The sequence below is a fragment of the Sciurus vulgaris genome (assembly GCF_902686455.1).
Source record: "Sciurus vulgaris genome assembly, chromosome: 7".
NCBI classification, from domain to species: Eukaryota; Metazoa; Chordata; class Mammalia; order Rodentia; family Sciuridae; genus Sciurus; species Sciurus vulgaris.
Genome location: NC_136467.1, coordinates 39,386,427 through 39,402,061, shown reverse-complemented (window position 1 = coordinate 39,402,061; position 15,635 = coordinate 39,386,427). Strand labels below are relative to the sequence as shown.

Genomic DNA, 15,635 nt, shown 5'->3' with positions numbered 1-15,635 from the left:
ATCTAATGCAACAAGTAATCAGGCCCTCAGGCTGCAAGAGAAATGCTGATGGTTCCTTTTTTTAAGGATGTAAAGATCATTCAAAATTAAAGGTATAGTTTTTGAGGATATTTTTCCTTACAATGTTCCCGAGACCATCGTTTTTCCTACCTCAGACACCTCCCCCCCACTTTTTAATATTAAATGTCTTTTAATAACAAAAGTACCCTGCATGTTATTTATGGAAACTGCAGTATATTAACTTGGCTAATTACAGGGTTATTCGCCTTCCCAGCACCAGGTCATCTCCCATTTGTTTCCAACTGCTATGGCCACCATGTGTTTTAAGAGTAAAACAGAAATAATAAACTGCAGGTTTCCAGGGTAATCACATGTTATTTCTACAGTTCACCCAGGGAATTTGCCATCTGGATTTGAAGGGCACATTATCCTAAAACACAGAGGACTGAGTAGGGCTTTCCCATCACCTGCTTGTGTAACCACTGACTCTGTGGGGAAATTTCAAATGGAGCTCTGGGGTCAGAAAAATCCAAATTCAGATGCCAGGGAGAACAACTCTCCACTTACATGAAATCTTCTCCTCCTTCTTTGCCTCTTAGTTTCTGTTTATAAAATAGGATAGCAATGCCTAATTTCTAATATGATACTGAATCTTGAATGAGGGGCTATGGTATGGTACTTAGCACAGGGTAAATTGTTAATGAATGCTTGTTCTTAGTTTCTTTCCATTTCAACCTCTTCCAAACTCCTAAACTGAGAAGGCATGGACAATATGTACCGCTAGCTCTAAATTCAGAATAAGAGACTCAATCTGGGCTATGTTCTATAAGGGGATTTGTTGTCTTATTGGATCTACTATTTGCTCAGTTTAACCCTCCCTCCCAAACCTCCTTCATTAGTGAGGTGCCACCACCTGCCTATTCAAAAACTGAGCCATTTGTCAGTGATACATGTCTGGATTCCAGCACAGAGCTCAAATAAACTCCCAGCTCAGTTGTCAACCCTTTATTAGTATCTACTAGAAATGGCAGGGTTGGTTTTTTTCCCTCTAGTCTATGAAACAATTCCTGTGGTTCCATCAACTGTTTGACTATTTGGATCTATAAATTCTTTATCTCTCTCTCTCTTTCTCTTTTTGAAAGGGATTCCTACTTGAATGCTCTTTCATCTCTGATGGTCATTCAGTTTCATCTGACACAGTGGAGATACGTTGCTTCCCTCAATAGACACAACCTGGTTATGTGACAGTCAGTTTCCAGGATATTTTGGCTGTGGGATCAGTGACAGGTAGCCTGGTCATTATCTGGAAGACCAGTTGTTATAGTAACAACAAACACTAGGTATATAATTGGTTGTATGAAATCATGAACTTTATTAATTTTCCTGTACTTCTGTCAACTCTGTCTAGATCCTATTTCTTGGCATTCTCTCATCTGTTGTTTATACCACAATTTCCCAGAAATCTTTAGCTACCTACTTTCTTCTACTTGATGGTCTATCTTTGAGACACTAACTTTGGGATTTTTCATAATCCAGAGTTTTAATATCCTTCCTATTTGTAAGGAAAAGAAAAAAAGTTCCCTTACCTTTTTTCTTTTGGTGGTGGGAGATTGAACTCAGGGCTACTCCACCATTGAGCTACTCCCCCAGCAATTATTATTTAAAAATTTGAGACAGGGTTACTAAGTTGCCTAGGCTGACCTCCAACTTGAGATTCTATTGCCTCTAGTGGTATTACAGGTTTGTACCACAAAACTCTGCCCATCTCCTTAAATCAGTTTCTCATAAGGTTTTATGATTTGCTCTCTGGTAAAGCTCAGAGAGCTTATTACTGAGGTAAGCTGTGTGTTGCAGATCACTAAATCAATTTGGTACACCATGGTTGAATCGGATGTGGTCAGGTCTGAGGTGTCAATGGAACAAAGAGGTGAAACCCTCACCCTGTCCTCTGGATGCCTGATATTCACTAGGGAAGTTATGCAGTTAAGTAAACAACAATGATACAATGTGCTAAGTGCTTTAACTAAAGAATAAACAGTGATTTGCAGGGGGTGATGTTATCACCATAATGATCTGAAGTGAACTGTACGATTTTGATTTCTGAAGTAACTGTGTTTCTGATTTATTAATAAGGCCCTCTTGAATAAAAGTGGTGAAAGAGGACATCCTTGTCTTGTTTCAGTTCTTAGAGGGAATGCTTTCAATTTTTCTCCATTTAGAATGAAGTTGGCCTTCGGTTTGCATAGATAGCCTTTACAATGTTGAGGTATGTTCCTACTATCTGTATTTTTCTAGTGTTTTGAACATGAAGTGGTGCTGTATTTTGTCAGATGCTTTTTCTACATCTATTGAGATGATTATATGATTCTTGTCTTTAAGTCTGTTGATGTGATGAATTATATTTATTGATTTCTTAGGTTCTACCAACCTTGCGTCCCTGGGATGAACCCCATTTTGATCATGGCAACAGTATCTTGTTAATATGTTTTTGTATGCAATTTGCTAGAATTTTATTGAAAATTTTTGCATCTATGTTCATCAAGAATATTGGTCTGAAGTTTCTTTGATGTGTCTTTGTCTGGTTTTGGCATCAGGGTGACACTAGCTTCATAGAATGAGTTTGGAAGAATTCTCTCCTTTTCTATTTCAAGGTACAATTTGGGAAGTATTGGTGTTAATTCTTCTTTGAAAGTCTTATAGAACTTGGTTGAAAATCCATCTGGTTCTGGGCTTTTCTTAGTTGGTAGGCTTTTGATGGCATCTTCTATTTCATTGCTTGAGATTGATCTGTTTAAATTGTGTATGTTCTCCTGATTCAGTTTGGGTAGGTCATATGTGTCTAGAAATTTGTCAGTGTCTTCAAGACTTTCTATTATAAACTCTAGCCAGAGCAATTAGGCAGAAGAAAGAAATTAAAGGGATACAAATAGGAAAAGAAGAACTCAAACTATCACTGTTTGCTAATGACATTATTCTATCTTTGGAGGATCCAAAAATTTCCACCAGAAAACTTCTAGAACTAGTAAGTGAATTCAGCAAAGTAGCAGGATATGAAATCAACACCCATAGATCAAATGCATTTCTATACATCAGTAATGATTCCTCTGAAAGAAAAATTAGGAAAATTACCCAATTCACAATAACCTAAAAAAAAACAAACAAACTTGGGAATCAATCTAACAAGAGAAGTGAAAGACCTCTACAATGAAAACTACAGAACACTAACGAAAAAAATTGAAAAATACCTTAGAAGATGGGAAGATCTCCATGCTCTTTGCTATCAAAATAACATTGTTGAAATAGCCATACTACCAAATGTGTTATACAGATTTAATGCAATTCCTATTAAAATCTCAATGACATTCTTCATAGAAATAGAAAAAGCAATTATGAAATTCATTTGGAAAAATAAGAGACCCAAATAACCAAGCAAACCTTAACAGGAAGAGTGAAACAGTAGGCAACACAATATCAGATTTTAAATTATACTACAGAGCTATAGTAACAAAAATGGCATAACACTGGTACCAAAACAGACACATAGACCAATGGTACAAAATAGAAGATACAGAGACAAACCCATATAAATACAGTGATCTCATAGTAGACAAAGGCACCAAAGACATACAATGGAGAAAAGATAGCCTCTTCAACAAATGATGCTGGCAAAACTGGAAATCCATACATAGCAAAATAAAGTTAAACCTTATCTCTTACCCTGCACAAAACTCAACTCAAAGTGGATCAAGGACTTAAGCACTAGAGCAGAGACCCTGCACCAAATAGAAGAAAAAGTAGACCCAAATCTTCAGCATGTTGGCTTAGGACCTGACTTCCTTAACAAGACCCTCAAAGCACGAGAAGTAAAATGAAGAATCAATAAATGGAATGGATTCCAACTAAAAAGCTTCTTCTCAGCAAAGGAAACAATCAAGAACATGAAGAGAGAGCCTACAAAATGGGAGAAATCTTTACCATAGGCACATCAGATAGAGCACGAATTTCCAGGATATATAAACAGCTTCTTGCATCAGATACTAGCTATTACCTCTAAAAAATATTTAGTCTTATACTCTGTGAGGCTGGCAGAGCAAAACTGCAGGCCTTTTTTCATAGTCTGAAGAATCTCATCTGCCCTTTCTTCGATTCATGTCTCTGTAGGCTCAGTCTCTCTGTGGATTGACATCCTCTGTGCATTGGATGAGATGCTTTAGATCTTCTCTGACAAGGAGAGTCACCCCCTGAGTGTTATCTCAAAATGGCTTCCCTATTACATGAGAGCAGTAGACAGCAGTCACTGTTCATCTCTCACCTAGAACAGGTAGGGCACTCCTACTGGTAAAATCATTTGGTTCACTCTCATGTTGATGATACTATTCAGTGAGTAAACTTGTGTGGTCTAGACCTCCAATGAAATCTTTCATTCTAACTCATTAGATGATTCAGTAGGACCATAGCTCTATCCACTAACCTAAAAGGAACATGTATAACTAATTGTGACCCTGCTATCTAATTGGGAAGACAAAACAACACTAACAAAAAGGCAATAAAACCTTTCAAATATGTCACCAGAAAGCAGCTAATAGTAGAAAAATCACTGCAATGGGGTCAGGAAATGCGGATAGTAATCAAAGCATTACTTATTCTATAACCATGGTCACATCACTTACTCTCTCTGAACCTTAGTTTCCTCTTTTATAATGCAAAAATGTAAGTTTTTAAGTTGTCATACGTATTTTGTCCATCTTGCAGTTGGCAGACACTTGAGTCTAAAAATCCTTACCCCCTATCTCTTCTCTTCAGGTTGACTTTCTGGAAAAGTGCTTGGTTCTCAGAGGATTTGATTATTGAGTTATCTTAATATTCTGCGACTGTCAGGGGATTTACCATAAATGTTTCCTGAGAGTCTCTCTCTTGAGAGATTCAGGCCCCAGTTAAGTTCATCCCAATTAAAAATAGAACCCTGAGATGCAGCAGCTGCAGTACCTCTTAAACCTCTTCAAATAACATTGAGCAACTAAGTGCCTGCTACTGTGGAGAGAGTGCCCACAAAACCAGCAGCAGCCTCTCAGAAAATGATAACACCATAAGTGGCTGTCAGTCCTTAGTCACGGCTAGTCACTGAGGGGATGTCACCTTATCTTCTAAGAGTTCCGGGGTGGGGGGGGGAACAGATCACATCTTCTCCTCTCTTTCTTTTAATCTCCCTCTCACAACAACAAAACCTTCCAAAACAATTCCAAACAAACAGACATGCACAATCCTTATGAAGTTCTGTTATCTGAATGGATATAGATGGTTGACGTTTCCTAATGTTTCTCTTGGACATGTTCAGGTTAAAGGGCTCATGAGCCATAGTTTAAAAGTGACAGTGATTTTTAGGGAGATGGAAGAATTTACTTCTTTTCTTCCTATTTCTTGAATAAATGACTCACTTTTAAATATGTACTCAAGAACTGAATTCAGATATACTGGATTTTTTCTGACTTGTTTTTTATTATTTTTTGATTCTTTAAGGAGAGTTTGAAAACAAACTTACCTTATCCTTTCCATAGTAGAAATTTTTGCTATTATAAATTACCAAAAGACAAATTATAGAAGCTACTTTGTTTATAAGGCAAAGCACAGAGGGAGATCTATTTATCATATTTTAATAGTTATTCACTGTGGAAATATTTTCCCCCTTCTTAAGCTAAATTGCATGTTTTACTATTCATTAATAAACAGTATGACAACTATTTAAGCTGCCAAGTCCTCTTACAGACTTTCCTTTGGTAGGTAAGATTTTCATACACTTTTCCCAAATGGCCAAGTTGACAGGCAAGGATTTGTATTTTATTTTCAGAGTTCTGGATCCAAATCCCTGGGTCAAAATATGTGCCATTCACTGCCTAGATTTAGTTGTTTGATTTCTCTGAAGGCTGGCCCCAGAGAGTCCTTTCTGATGAGACTTTCAGCACAGCCATTTGTCACTAGATTACCCTGTGAACACTGGTCATTTGCACAGTGAAAGCTTGCCTTTGTGAAGGAGCAGGTCCAATTTTCCTTAAAAGCTCATGGGTGTCTATGTGGTATGATTCTAGAAACCTTGGACCTTTTGTCCACATACTTTTCCTGCTGGGTTCTCCATTGTACAGTGTGTTAATCCTATGAATTAAATATGGCCTCTCCAGTCATTCTCTTTAAAACAGCTATTGCCTTGGAAAAGATCCCTAACACCTTAGTGTGCTTCACTTTAGATATTCTCCTTTCACAAAAGAGATAGAAGCGAATGAGAAACCTGGATGGCTGGTAAGGAAAGGTGTTGAAAGAAGAGAAATGATGCATAAAATGGAAGGTTAAAGTGCCAATAGGCCAATATGAGCCAACCAACTTTTTATTAGATGTCCTGAATTTATGAGAGAGGGATTCAATATACCTGTGTACCATCTTAGCTTTTCAAATGTTCACATGAACATCCAGCTGAGTGTAAATTGAGAATATCTTTTTGGAAGACCAAGTTGGAAATATTTATCAGGGGGATAAAGAACATTCATATACTTAGAACTAATAATTTCAATTTTAGGACTTTGTCCTAAAAAAATAATCAACAATGAGGAATTCAGCCCAAAGATGTTCTTTGGGACATTATTATTGATAGCAAAAATATTGGAACAAGTTAAATGTTATTAATAGGGGAATGAATGCTATGGAAGTAAATTTATGCTATAAAGTGACTAAAATAGTATATACAATATAACATTTCAGGCATTCAGAATACATATGTGCAGATAAAAGTAAGGAATTTTAATGATGGTTATCTATGGATGATGGTTATTTTTCTTTATTCCTTTTGTATTTTCTGAATTCTCCATAATGGCCATTTATTATTTTTAGATACAGAAAGTACATTATTAAAAATTCATCCAAGAGCAAATGTTTGTGTCAAGGTTATAAACCTAAAATATGGGTGTCCTCTGAGGAGGTTGACTATAGCTGTGTAACAATTCCTGGTGGATAATTAAAGATCTGTCAGACTTTCCCTTATGTATGGGTCCTTATGTTCAAGGGCTGTAATTCTATACAAAATGTCTACATAGTATGAAATTTGGCACCTGATGTTTGATTTGGACAGTATCGTAGCTTGCTGGGGCCAAATTTGAGATAAAAACAATTTGGATAAAGGTTAGTATTAAGAGATATTTCTAAGTTTCCCCCACTGGAACTGGACAAGGGGAGGAACATGCAAGAAGTAAAAGAAATCTGTGAAATAATTTTTGTTCAGGGAAAAGGAATATTTAACAGTTTTATCCATTCACTGGACATGGACCCGGGTCATCACATTTTTCCTGGGTTTGGTTTATTTCCTGCGTTTCAGATATTTCTGACATGTGAAGAATGAGTCTGGCCTGGGGGCTGTCTGGGGGCTGTTTTGGTGATCTTTTCTCCACCTAGAACGTACCTCACACCTTTTCTCATAAGTTTCTTTTGGCCCATTTAAAAAACTTCTAATCTTTGCAGCTTCCACTGCTGACCCAAAAGAATGTGACTTACCCTCCTTTGAACTTACTGGCACACTTTGGATGTTTTTATTATTATCTGTTAGATTGCCAATTCTTATGCACAAGGGTGCTCTGTCTCTCTTACCTTTGGATCACATGCCTTATCCATCTTAGGTGAATGGAGTTCATTTATTTAATAAATCAGATACTAGTTTGGTTGGTCCAGAGTCTAACTTCCTCACTTCATACAATTTAGATCCAATGCCTGTTTATCAGTTTTAAATACAAGATGCCTTCACAGTGAAAACAGGACTCCAAAATAAACCAAATATGTAGTGAGGTATAAAAAGGCAACACTCTTTCTCCATTAAAACATAAAAGTTTAATATTGATACCCAAGTTACCTCATTGCAAGGAAGGGTAAAAATGAGTTTTTTTTCAGCATTAAGTAATTTATTAACAGTCTTTACATCAGTCACCAACCATAACAATTAATTTTTAAAAACTTCTCTAGGGTATCTTTCTAGAGTAACTATTTATAGACAGAAAACAGGGAGCACAGAACCACCAACTTAACAAAACCAGGGCCCTCTCCTATGGTGTATTTAACTTTAGTTGTATACAAGAACAACCTGGACTTTAGCATTAGAAAGACTCTGGGTTTGAACCTTAGTCTGTTGTCTGGCATACAGATGTAGGGTCTCTAAGTTCCTGAGGGCAGAGGATCCATCATGTCCAGGACTTTCTGTATTCTTTTTGAAAGTCAAGGCTAAATGCTTTAGACTCTGCAGGGAAGTTAATTTCTGGGTCTACCACTCTGCAATCACTGACCCATTTCAGTAATATAATCTCTCCCTACCAAGGCTCCTTTGAAAATTTTGAGAGAATACTGAACAGAAATATTGAACAATTTTTTTGCAGTCAAATTCTTTTGGCTATAATATGTAATCTCTATGTCTCATGTATAATCAAAGCATCACTTATTGATAAAGCAAGAGATGGGGAGTGAGAGAAGAATGGAGGAACTTTATGTGGAAGGAAAATAGAGGGAGTGGGGTTGTAAGGCCCCCAAAAAGGAAACCCCAACTCTGTCCCATGGATGGACGGCAACCCCAATCAACCGCAGGAGGCGTCACTTGACGCAAACCGCAAGAGGTGTTTATTCCAGCGCGCTGGGACCCAACTCGAGGAGTCGAGTCCCTAGCAGAAAATCTTGTAGGTTTATAAAGGCAGAAACCACACATCGGGAGGGGTCACACATGAAAGGGGGAAAAGGGGGAACAAAGCTGCCAGGAAATTTCAAGGGGGTCTGGGTTTGCTGACAACATGTTTCACAATGTTTTTACAACAGGTGTAGATTCTGGTCAATAGTTTCTGGTAATCCTACTGTTTGAGCACTATCTGGCTATCAGGCTCAATTTACTCTTTTACTCTCTGTTTGGGGCTGTTTCCTGGAACAGCTTTAAGGGCTTTGTTCCCATTACTGGGAGGGAAACCTTAGGAGTTGAGATAAAACAGACAGCTTAAAAAAATGTCCATTCTTTCAGGGTATGAAAGATGGTGGAATGAGACAGACATCATTACCCTATGTACACGTATGATTACACGAATGGTATGAATCTACATTGTGTACAACCATAGAATCAAACAATGTACCCCATTTGTGTACGATGAATCAAAATGCAGCCTGTAAATTAAAAAAAAATGATTTAAAAAAATAAGCAAGAGAGTTTAGAGGTTTCTAGAACTGACTGCTTGGGCTATGAGATCCTGGTTCCATACTTAGTTCTTTTTCTTCCTTTAGCACTCTCTTTTGAGTTTGCCTTACATGTGATGTGGGATAATAAAAATAATACCTTGCCTTGTAGAATTGTTTTGAGGGTAAAATGAGCAAATATCTACCAAATGAATTGGCATATAGTAAGCAGTCAACAAAAGCCAACAATATTCCAAATAAATTGATTTAAACCTGGAGTTCTAAAAAAATCATGCTGAGTCAAGATATTCAATACCAAGTGAAACTCCCATTGTAGAGCCAGTGCCATCTTTTGGGGGATGAAGGGTGTGTACGAATTGGAGGCTTGTGCCTCACAGTGGTTTTGGATTTGTTAACAGTATTAGTTAAACCAACAAGGGTGCTGAAAAAGTTGCCAGACACCACATGAGATAAGAGCGTTGTGTGAGCATCGACAGACATGAACACTCTTAAAAATAGACAGAGGAAGTGATGGCTTAGCCTGATTAGCTCTCTTAGTCTTATCCTTCATGGTCCTTCAATCTTGGTGTCCCTGGATATTTTTTTTTACATGCTGCTGATCAAACAAAAATACACAAGAACTTCCTGATAGTGGAGTATCCTTACTTTCTATTGTAATTCCTACCATCTGTTTACAACATGATTATTTAGTGCTACAGAATGGCATGCTCGAGTAGGTAAATAAATAACTAGATTTTCTGCTGTTAAGAAATATAGAAAATGGATAATTTGCTCTGGTTATCTGAGCTACATTTTATGGCTAAGTCATTTGATATTTCAGAGATTTTCTTCTTACAGCTAGCCCTTTGTTTTCATATATTGACTCTCCTCTGTTGAACTACTAGTTTTTGTTGTTGATATTGTTATTCTTTTTCTTCTATTTTATATCTTTGTCTTCCTTTGAGTTTTTAAAAAATTAAGCCTCTAATCCTTTGATTGACTATTTCTTCTGTAATAGTTTTTGATTTATAATTTCATAGATGATTCACTGACTTTTAAGTTTTCTCTGCTCTCTGTACCTTTCTCTGAGTCTCCTTCTGTTTGCTCTTTGGCATTGGTTTCTGCATTTGTGTCAGATTTACTCACATGTCTGGTGAACCTAGACTGTGCATTCATAATTAAAGTGACGCACTAAAAAGATATTGCCACGGTGCTTCACAGAAGATTAACAAGGGTATAAGTCGGATTTTTTCATGGGGAGGTTCCCCAAATGTCTGAGTCTTACAGCTTTCTCTTGGGTTTGTCAGTTTCTGTGGAGATCGGACATTGGAGACATCATGTTGAGTGCCGGTATCCATTCTGAGAGTTGAAGGTGGGTATCCACCTTCACATATCCTTATTTTCACACTTTTGCTGTGTGACTCTGCAGTTCATCTCACTAGAGTTGGGTTCTCTTTTTCCATGCCTAAGGAAACTCACTTGTCTCTATGACTTGTGACTTACTAAGGGTGATAGACTATGACAGAGTTGGCAGGGTTTCACTTCCAAGTAGAGGCCTCGAAGAAAACCTATGCAATCCTGCCTGTCCTCTCGTTCTCATGCCTGTCATTGGCATGAGCACATCTCACATTCTCCTGTTGAAAGAAGGTTGTAGAGCAGCAGAATGGAGCCACTGCAGTTGCCCCAGTCAAAGCCTTGACTCGGTCCTGCGGATGAATTTCCCAGGATGCGAATGTGTCCCCCAAAGATCAACCTGCTAGCCTTCATAAGCATGGGGTTTAAACCCAGTAGTGTAAGTTCCCTGTCATGGCAATAATACTTTGTAGCAAATAACCACAGTGTTATTCAATAATGAAAATGTATTGCTTTAGAAATCTCTAAAGATGAACCTCTTAGAAATTAACCTCTTGTCTTCTACCCAGATTGGGAGAAGTCTCCAGGTTATGTAGGGTAGGGAAGGATTAGGATGAGATTTATTTGCACCTCATATAAAATCTTCAGCTAGGCCATAAACATACATTGGAGAAAAGATAGCATCTACAATGAATGGTGCTGGGAAAACTGTAAATCCATATGTAATAAAATGTAATTAGGCCCATCTCATGCTGCACAAAACTCAACTCAAAGTAGATCAAGGACCTAGGCATTAGACAAGAGACCCTGCACCGAACAGAAGAAAATGTATGCCCAACTCTCCTTCATGTCAGCTTAGGAACTGATTTCCTCATCAAAGACTCCTAAAGCACAATAAGTAAAATCAAGAATCAATAAACGGGATGGTATCAAACTAAAAAGCTTCTTCACAGCAAAAGAAACAATCGAAAATGTGAAGAGAGAGCCTACAGAATGGGAGAAAGTCTTTGCTACCTGCACCTCAGATAGAGCATTGATCTCTAGGATTTGAAATGAACTAAAAAGCTTAACACCAAAAATTAAAAAAAATAAAAATAAAAAAACAGAAAAAAGCAAAAACAAGTAACCTAATCAATATATGGATAAAGGAACTGCACAGGCACTTCACAGAATAAATATGAATGGTCGACAATATATGAAAAAATGTTCAACATCTCTAGCAATTAGAGAATGCAAATTAACACTATCCTCAGATTCCACTGTGTTCCAGTCATAATGACATTATCAAAAATACACGTAGCAATAAATGTTGGCAAGGATGTCGGGAAAAAAGGCATACTGATACATTGCTGGTGGGACTGTATATTGGTGCAATCACTCTGGAAAGCAGTATGGAGATTCCTCAGAAAACTTGGAACAGAACCACCATTGATTCAATTATCCCATTCCTCTGTTTATATGCAAAAGGACTTCAAATCAGCATACTATAGTGATGCAACCCCATCAATGTTGTAGCAGGTCAATTCACAGTAGCTAAGCTATGGAACCAACCTAGGTGTCCTTCAACAGATGAATGGATAATGAAACTGTGGTATACATACACAGTAAAATACTACTTAACCAAAAAGAAAAATGAAATTATAGTATTTGCAGTAAATGGATGCAACTGGAGACCATAATGCTAAGTGAAATAAGACAATCCCAAAAAACCAAAAGCGAAATGTTCTCTCTAATATGTGGATGCTAACACTTAATGTGGGGGCAGGGGGAAGAGAAGAACAGAAGTACTTTGGATTAGACAAAGGAAAATGAAGGGAAGGGAGGGAGGAAAGGAATAGGAAAGACAGTAGAATGAATCGGACATTAGTTTTTTATGGTCATATGTGAATTCATGACCATTGTAATTCCATATCATGTACAAACACAAGAATGGGAAGTTATGCTCCATGTATGTATAATATGTCAAAATATACTCTACTGTCATGTATAACTAAAAAGAACAAATAAAAATTTAAAAATCATATAAAATTAAAAAAAAAGAAAATGTGGTATATATACACAATGAAATATTACTCAGCCATAAAGAAGAATGAAATTGTCGACCTGAATGGGTTTGCCGCCAGAACACAGGTGTCGTGAAAACCACCGCTAAATCAAAGCCAAAATGGGAAAGGAAAAGACTCATATCAACATCGTTGTCATTGGACATGTAGATTAGGGCAAGTCTACCACTACTGGTCATCTGATTTACAAATGTGGTGGGATCAACAAAAGAATCATTGAAAAATTTGAGAAGGAAGCTGCTGAGATGGGAAAGGGCTCATTCAAATCTTGGATAAACTGAAAGCTGAGCGTGAGCGTGGTATCACCATTGACATCTCCCTGTGGAAATTTGAGACCAGCAAGTATTATGTGACTATCATTGATGCCCCAGGACACAGAGACTTCATCAAAAATATATGATTACAGGCACATCTCAGGCTGACTGTGCTGTCCTGATAGTTGCTGCTGGTATTGGTGAATTTGAAGCTGGTGTCTCTAAGAATGGGCAGACCCGTGAGCATGCCCTTCTGGCTTACACACTGGGTGTGAAACAACTAATTGTTGGTGTTAACAAAATGGATTCCGCTGAACCACCCTATAGTCAGAAGAGATATGAGGAAATCGTTAAGGAAGTCAGTACCTACATTAAGAAAATTGGCTACAACTCTGACACAGTAGCATTTGTGCCAATTTCTGGTTGGAATGGTGACAACATGTTGGAGCCAAGTGCTAATATGCCTTGGTTCAAGGGATGGAAAGTCACCTGTAAAGATGGCAGTGCCAGTGGAACCACACTGCTTGAAGCTTTAGATTGCATCCTGCCACCAACTCGTCCAACTGACAAGCCTTTGCGTCTGCCCCTCCAGGATGTCTACAAAATTGGTGGTATTGCAAGTGTCCCTGTGGGCTGAGTGGAGACTGGAATTCTCAAGCCTGGCATGGTGGTCTCCTTTGCTCCAGTCAATGTCACAACTGAAGTAAAGTCTGTTGAAATGCACCATGAAGCTCTGAGTGAAGCTCTTCCTGGAGATAATGTGGGCTTCCATGTCAAGAATGTGTCTGTCAAAGATGTTCGCCGTGGCAATGTTGCTGGTGACAGCAAAAATGACCCACCAATGGAAGCAGCTGGTTTCACTGCTCAGGTGATTATCCTGAACCACCCAGGCCAAATCAGTGCTGGCTACGCCCCTGTACTGGATTGTCACACAGCTCACATTGCTTGCAAGTTTGCTGAGCTGAAAGAAAAGATTGATCGCCATTCTGGTAAGAAGCTGAAAGATGGTCCTAAATTCTTGAAGTCTGGTGATGCTGCCATCGTTGATATGGTTCCAGGAAGCCCATGTGTGTTGAGAGCTTCTCTGACTATCCTCCTCTGGGTCATTTTGCTGTTTGTGATATGAGGCAGACAGTTGCTATGGGTGTCATCAAAGGCAGTGGACAAGAAGGCTGCTGGAGCTGGCAAGGTCACCAAGTCTGCCCAGAAAGCTCAGAAGGCTAAATGAATATTACTCCTAACACCTGTCACCCCAGTCTTACTCAGTGGTGGAAGAACGGTCTCAAAACTGTTTGTTCAATTGGCCATTTAAGTTTAATAGTAAAAAGACTGGTCAATGGGTAACAATGCATCGTAAACCTTCAGAAGGAAAGGAGAATGTTTTTGTGGACCATTTTTTTTTTTTTTGAGTGTGTGGCAGTTTTAAGTTATTAGTTTTAAAAATCAGTACTTTTTAATGGAAACAACTTGACCAAAAATCTGTCACAGAATTTTGAAACACATTAAAACAAAGTTTAATGAGAAAAAAAGAATAAAATTATGGACATTTGCTAGTAAATGGATGGAACTGGAGACTATTATGCTAAGTGAAAAAAAAATCCCCAAAAATGTCCTCTCTGATATGTGGATGCTAACACACAATAGGGGGTGGGAGGGCAGAGAATATCTATTTCTATTTCTATTCATTGTAGTAGACAAAGGCGAATAAAGGGAAGAGAGTGGGAACAGGAATAGGAAAGACAGTGGGATGAATCAGATACAACTTTCCTTTGTTCATATATGAATACATGACCAGTGAAACTTTATGTATAACCACAAGAATGGGATTCTAATTAAAATAAGTTATACTTCATGTATGTATAATATGTCAAAAATACATTCTACTGTTATGTATATCTAAAAAGAACAAACAAAAAAATCTTTAGCCAGTTCTGTTTTGAGGCACATTTTGGGCACCACACTCAGAAATCTCTGATGTGACAATTCTCGAGCTCTTCCAGGGCTCTGTAGTACAAATGAAGTTGCCTCTTTTTGAATCTCCCTCTACAGACATCAGATTTTGGTCTCTTCCTGTTGATTAAGTCATATGCCCAACTGCTTTCCAATCACTAAGGTTTGAGGGTTTGGGCACTTGAATCCTTTCCTCTTGTACAACAGAATTTTAGGAGGAAATGAAGATAAATGTATGCCTCAGTATTCCATGTTTACCTAAAAATATTTCCAATTAAAAAAAAAATTTCCTTAATTCTGAGACTTTTTTTCTTTTGACTTCTTATCTGGTAGTTATTATTTATCCAGGGCTTTAAATGGTGTTCTAAACATGTCTCTGAATAATTTAATATAATAAGACTTGATTTCTCCATCTATACTTTCTTTCTTCTTTATTAGTCATTGCATGGATATTTACCAATGGTCTGCTATGGGCCATGTATTGTGCTTGTACTGGTGAAGTAGTAGGACATAATAGATAAGCTTCCTTTCTCAAGGAACCTGAAATGTAGAAGAGATATGCAATACATTAATGCATACAATATAGTGGTCTACCACTAGTTGTCCCTAAGCACTACTTTCTGTGTTCTTTTACCCCTGTTACTCCCTCCATTGCTCAATGGAGTTTGTAAAAGTGAGCCATTGTAGGGTGGAGTCATATAGTTGTCAGTTGAAATACTGGGCAATAGCTTAACCACTTAAGCTTTGGGATCTTCAGTATAGTATAAATTACTTTGAACAAATTAGAGTATCTTGGCCTGGGTGTGTGACTCATTAGTAGGGTGCTCTACCAAGCAAG

At 37.8% G+C, this 15,635-nt stretch overlaps 2 pseudogenes across 2 annotated transcripts in view; both read left to right on the top strand.

Annotated features, from left to right (window-relative positions):
- Positions 1–14,084, top strand: part of LOC306666149 (elongation factor 1-alpha 1-like) — a 36,603-nt pseudogene extending 22,519 nt beyond the window's left edge. The window contains exon 2 of the transcript XR_013766699.1: positions 14,046–14,084. The product of XR_013766699.1 is annotated as an elongation factor 1-alpha 1-like (transcript). The remainder of the gene's footprint in view (positions 1–14,045) is intronic.
- LOC306666150 (elongation factor 1-alpha 1-like) lies at positions 12,680–14,090 on the top strand (annotated as a pseudogene). The gene has a single exon. The product of its transcript is annotated as an elongation factor 1-alpha 1-like (transcript).
- Positions 14,091–15,635: the final 1,545 nt, after the last annotated feature.